Source organism: Peromyscus leucopus, unplaced genomic scaffold (genome assembly GCF_004664715.2).
Source record: "Peromyscus leucopus breed LL Stock unplaced genomic scaffold, UCI_PerLeu_2.1 scaffold_1222, whole genome shotgun sequence".
NCBI classification, from domain to species: Eukaryota; Metazoa; Chordata; class Mammalia; order Rodentia; family Cricetidae; genus Peromyscus; species Peromyscus leucopus.
Genome location: NW_023504361.1, coordinates 33,566 through 40,091, shown reverse-complemented (window position 1 = coordinate 40,091; position 6,526 = coordinate 33,566). Strand labels below are relative to the sequence as shown.

The window sequence follows — 6,526 nt, the reverse complement described above, 5'->3', positions numbered from 1 at the left end:
TGGTTTCTTTTTCTCTCCTTTGTCGCTTATGATCCAGAACTGGAACTTTGCCCAAACATGACTCTTTAGACAGCTTAGCAAAACTAGATTAACTGACAGGTAATCTGCACTTACTTCATCGAGTCCATTAGGGTTTACTGTCAAACACCATTTGTCATTGGCTTCTATTGAAAAAGTTGGGCTTCTAAGGCTTCCTAGCCTTTCCTCCACAATAGAATGGAAGTTGCTGATGGTCCACATGTAGGAGAAATTCTGAAGGCTGATTTGAGTGTGGTCCCATCTCTGGACTGTCCCATCTCCTGCCATTTCTCCTAGGGGTAGTTTGAAGGTTAAACTGATCCAAAATGAAGAACTAGCAATTGTTTTCTCTTCACCTTGTGAGACACAATAATAGACATGAATTAGATGTTAAGTTTTTGTTTTTCCTGTATTCTCTGTTAGATGGGGCTTGAAATTTGGATCTCAGATATTTTCTATACAGATTTCAATACTAATTTCAGAGAAGTCAGTGTGTACTACTAGGACCTCTAACATCATTCCATTTTTTGTCTAGATTGAATCTTAGGTCAATAGGTAAATGATTTTGACAATTAAACACAGCTGTTGAATATTTTGGAAAATTTTATACACTCATATCAAAAAATGTTGTACTAGGTTCTCTAGAGTAACAGAACATATACAAGGAATCTCTCTGTGTATGAAGGAAGGAGATTTATTAGAATGACTTAGGGCTCCATCTCTGCTAATCTCCCATTGGCTAACTGTGAAGGAAAAGTCCAATATTCCAGTACTTACTCAGTCTAGGAGGTTGGATGTGTCCACTGTTCTTCAGAATATACTAGAGTTCTAAATATTCTCTAATGCCAGGGAAGGGATGGACTTGCAGCAAGGTAAAGGCAAGCAGGCAAATAGCAAGAGCTTCCTCCTTCCATGTCCTTTTATATGCTTCCAACAGAGGGTGTGGCCCAATTTAGGGTGTGTCTTCCAGCTTCAAGATCTGGATTGAAGAAGGTGAGTGTCTTCAGGCCTTGAGATCCAGATTAAATATTTGTGTCTTTTTACCTCCAAAATCTGTACTTGAATTTCATCTTAACTACTTTAACTGAAGGAAAACACTTCTCTCTTGTGTGCCCTCCATTTTAGGGTTTTAGTAAATTCCATGTCTTGTAAAGTTGGGAACAAGAATAACTACCACAAGTGTATTTTGCTTAATGTGGCTAGTCTTAAATAAAATAGGGATGGCGTCCATTACTACACAGTTGTTATTTCCTCTTTTTGGGGTTTTACACTAAATCTTCCCACTAACATGATCCGGGAAGAGGTGTCTTCCTTTCTCAGTCAGGGGTCTCAGTGTTCACAATTTGGAGATCAGGATGGAAGAATTCACACATGGTGGGCAAGAAGTAGAACCAGGCAGGTACCTCTGAATGTGGCAGTCATTTTAATCCAGACTCACATTCCCCAGGATAACTCCACCAACTTACATTGGTGGTCTTGCCCCTCCCCAACCCCTTGGCAACCCTCTTCCAGATCCAGGTAAGAGTGTGCTATGAGAAGATTCTAAGTGATTCTCAATTCCATCATGCTGACTGCAATGATGACTGATTCAGCTTCTCAATGCCTCATAATTTTCATCCTTCACTGTTGAGTTCTGTCCTCTTTAAACCTTGAACTGCATGCTTACACTGCTGGGCCTTAAAAGTGAGACAGTATTCGGTTTCCAAAAGGTGCAGAGTATATTCAACAGTTACCAAAGATGGGATTTTGAGACAGTTCCCCTTCGTATGTGTTCAATAAAATGCTCACCATATCTATCATCTCTCTCCAGTTCATCATGTCTGTAGGGACTCACTAAACCTAGAGGACATGACAATACCTTCAGTGATTCAATCCACTCAGCAATTCCCAGGTTACTTCTCCTGAAATTCTGTCTCTAATGCTACTCATCCCTCAATCCAGGATAAATCTATCAACTGGCTTTTGATCTCTGAAAGTTTGTTCTTAAGAATTTAAGAATCTTTGGTAGGTGGCTAACTAGTAGCCTCAGTGACTCTTCTTTATGTATTTAGGATCAGGAGAGCAGGTACTTCAGAGTAGGAGCATTCTCTCATAAGGGAACAGACTCCTCTCAGTGGCTCAATATAGAATCTTCTCATATAGTCTCTCATTCCAGGAATTGGACAGGTGGATCTTTTATTTCAGGTAGGGGGTTCTCTGGAGGACCTGGCACAGAAAAAAAGGATTCAGGTCCCCAGCAAGAGAAGGCACAAGTCTTATGCTGCAGGGGCGTCCACACAACAGAGAAAGCCAACAGTCAATACAGCAAAACAAAACTGACATAGAAACAAAACACAGAAAGTTTTGGAGACAAACAGAGAGAGAGAGAGAGAGAGAGAGAGAGAGAGAGAGAGAGAGAGAGAGAGAGAAGGGAAGAGAAGAGACTTCTTTCAGATGGATTTAAGCCAATAGAAAGTCTTTATTCACCAGCTTGCAACCACATGACATATTCTGGATTCTGGTGCAGCAAATAGCTATTCTAAGGGTGAATTTTTAAGCACAAAACCAATATTCTGGGTTCACAAACTTCAGTTAACAAGAACCATTAGCCAGTAGGGGCACTACAGAAGCCAAAATGTTACTGTATTACAAGCAAGGTTTGAACATTTAGAGGTATTCCTAGAGCTGTGGACTTAGGTGGATTAAGCCTTCGTTATTGTTGTTGCAGGAGATTGCTGGTTTTTTGCAGAAATGCTGGGTTTTACACCATGCATAGTTCTTTCATCATGGAGACAGCTGTACTTAGGTGTGAGGCCCAGGTAATGTCTGGGCCCTATTACACAGGTGGGTCTGTGCACCATGAGCATGTGGTGCCCTCAGAGGTCAGAAGAGGTTGTTGGATCCCCTGAATAAGTGTAAACTGGAGTTACCAACTGTGGTCAGGTACCCTATGAATGCAGTAAATTGGATGCCAATCTTCTGGAAAGGTATCCAGCAACTTTTACTGCTGAACCATTACTCCATCCCATCCCAGTTACTTTCTTAAAGAGGACAGAACAGCACTGAAATACTAGTTCATTCTCTAAAGCTTTGGCATCTGAAATGTTTTAGCAGGAATTCAAGAGGTAATCATGATTTCATTTCTACATCTTTCTTTCATTTTTGGTAGCTTTCCACTCTGCATGTCTGGCTCTCTTAAAAGTTACTGTATGGACCAAATTAGCCTCAGACTCACAGAGTTGAGTCAGTCTCTGCCTTCAGACTACTCTGATCAATGCCATAGACTATCACATCATGCCTGGTTCATGAATTTCTGTTTAATCACAGTAACCACAGTGTTAGTCTTAAACAAATAATATTGAAAGGTTGCTTTTAACATCAATTTAATGAATATCAAGTCTTTTTATTTATCTCAATATTAATTAATTTGACTCAAATATTGAATAGATATGGAGAGAGTGCACAGCCTTGTATTGTTCCTGATTTTAGTGGAATCGCTTTGAGTTTCTCTCCATTTAATCTGATGTTGGCTGTTGGCTTGCTGTAAATTGCTTTTGTTATGGTTAGGTATGTTCCTTGCATTCCTGATATCTCCAGGACCATTATAATGAACAGGTGATGGATTTTGTCAAAGGCTTTTTCAGCATCTAATGAGATGATCATGTGGGATTTTTTCTCTCAGATTGTTTATATGATGGATTACATTGACAGATTTTTGTATCTTGCATCTCTCAGATGAAGCCTACTTGATCATGATGGATGATTTTTTTATGTGTTCTTGGATTCAGTTTGCCAGTATTTTATTGAGTATTTTTGCATCAATGTTCATGAGTGAGATTGGTCTGTATTTCTCTTTCTTTGTGGCATCTTTTTGTGTTTTGTATATCAGGGTAACTGTAGCCTCACTGAAAGGGTTTGACAATGTTCCTTCTGTTTTTATTGTGTGGAACAATTTGAGGAGTATTGATATTAGCTCTTCTTCGACATTCTGGTAGAATTCTGTGCTGAAACCATCTGACACATAGCTTCTTGGGGTTGGGAGAATTTAATGACTGCTTCTGTTTCCTTAGGGACTGGAGAGATGGCTCAGTGGTTAAGAGCACAGACTGTTCTTCAGGGTCCTCTCTTTGCCCCACCTTGTAGGTGTGACAGTTACCGAAGCCTCAAGGCGGGTTGGAACTTCCAGATCAAAGCTGGAATGGCTACCCACTACAGTGGACAATCTGAAACTTCCATTTTTGCTTGTAGGGAATGTGGTAAGACATTAAACATACCATTTTCTCACCAGGAGCCAATGACAAACAGAAATGGTGAGTGGAGCACCGGGAGTCTAATTAGCGAGAAAGAGGAGGGTTTATATGAGCGAGAATTGTTGAAACCAAGGTTGGATAAAGCACAGGGACAAATAGCCAAACAAATGGAAACACATGAACTGTGAACCAAAGGCTGAGGAGCCCCCAACTAGATCAGGCCCTCTGAATAGGTGAGACAGTTGATTGGCTTGATCTGTTTGGGAGGCATCTAGGCAATGGTACCAGGTCCTGGGCTCATTGCATGAGTTAGCTGTTTGAAACCTGGGACTTATGCAGGGACACTTGGCTCAATCTGGGAGGAGGAGACTGGACCAGCCTGGACTGAGTCTACCAGGTCAATCTCAGTCCTTGGGGGAGACTTTGCCCTGGAGGAGGTGGGAATGGAGGATGGCTGGGGGGAAGGGGAGTGGGGCAGGAAGGGGGAGAACAAGGGAATCTGTGGCTGCTATGTAGAACTGAATGGTATTGTAAAATAAAATTAAATTAAATTAAAAAAAAAAAGAAAGTACACCTGGATAGGGTTGATGAATAAGGCAAAGATCACCTGTAACCTTACTTAGTGTTGCTAGCTGTCCAAAGAGCTCACTGTGGGCAAAGTTCCAGTTGTAGATCCTCTTTGCCAAATTAGAGAAAACATAATTCATGAAGAACTCAGAAGTAATCAGGTTCCTGCAAAACTGACACTGGAGATTCAAAAAGTTCATCTTTGGAGATTTTCGTCTTCTAATGGGCTTTGGATTCTCTTAGATGATAAGCTCATCCTCCTCTGCACGGTGGTCATGTTTCAGGACTCCTTCTGCAGCTCTGATCAGAGCAAGAAGACAGGGATCCAGGTTCCAGGTGCATGATGGCAGATGACCTATGAGAGCTTTGGCAGAGTTCCCCATTCACAGACTGCTGCCTGGTGGTAGCTGGCCAGGAAATCCAGGCTCACAAGGTTGTCTTAGCAGCTCACTCTTCAGTTTTCAGAGTCATGTTTGAGCATGACATGGAAGAGAGCAAAAGGAACCAAGGTGAGATCCATGACCTGGAGCCACAAGTCTTCAAGGCAATGACGGGCTTCATTTACACTGGGAAGGCACCAGACCTGGACAGCATGGCAGATGCTGTACTGGCAGCTACTGACAAGTATGTTCTGGAGCATTTGAAGGTCATGTGCGACTATGCCCTGTGCAGGGACCTCTCTGTAGGTAATGCTGCCCACATTTTAATACTGGACAAACAGTGTTATGCAGAGCTGCTGAAAACTCAGGCACTAGCTCATGCTTCTAATGTCTCTGAGTCCTCAGGCTGGAAGACAATGGTGGGCTCATACCCCGACTTGGTGGCTGAAGCATACTATTCCCTTGCTTCTGTACAGGGTCTCTTCCTGGAACACCCTCTGAAAAGTCTGAAGCAATCCAAGGACATGTTCAGTGCTGACCTACAGGTGACTTTCATAAGTAGCAGCTAGTTTGGTTGTTTCGAAGCCACCTGGGGTATACTCTGCTAGCAGGCAAACTTGCCACATGGCAAGAGCAAGCAGGCAAAGACCAAAATTTTTTCTTCCTCATCTTTTTATAGGCTCTCAGCAGAAGGCGGGGCCCAATTAAAAGTGTGTCTTCTTCCATCAAGATCCAAAATAAAGGAGTATGTCTCCTTGCCTCAAGATTCAGATTAGAAGTGGTTCTTCCTACTTTAAATTAATCAAAATATCCCTCACTTATGTGCCCTTCATTTTAAGATTTTAATTAATTCCAGATGTAGTCAAATTCACAAATAAGAATAGCATTTACAAGTTCACCCCTTTTCAACTTCACCCACAATCATATCTCTTTATGTCATGCTTAATTTCCAAATGAAAACAATAACCAGCTCATAATTACACCTAAACATAATTTAATTATCCCACATACAATTGCAAATGCAATATATATATTGAAGGAGGTTATAATTTCACCTAACATAACTGTCCCCCATACAATCACAAATACATCATAAATTTAGCATAGTTGGCGATGTCCCTTGATGAATGTTCTTTCTTTTTTATTTATTTTTTTATTTTATACTTTAATTTAATTTTACACATCAGCCACAGATTCCCTTGTCCTCCCCCTCCCACCCCCTTTCCCCCAGCCCACCTCCCATTCCCATCTCCTCCAGGACAAAGCCTCCCCTGGGAATTGAATTCAACCTGGTAGATTCAGTCCAGGCAGGTCCAGTCCCCTCCTCCCAGG

At 41.6% G+C, this 6,526-nt stretch overlaps 1 pseudogene; it reads left to right on the top strand.

Moving 5' to 3' along the window:
• Window positions 1-2,765: 2,765 nt before the first annotated feature.
• LOC114687249 lies at window positions 2,766-5,763 on the top strand (annotated as a pseudogene).
• Window positions 5,764-6,526: the final 763 nt, after the last annotated feature.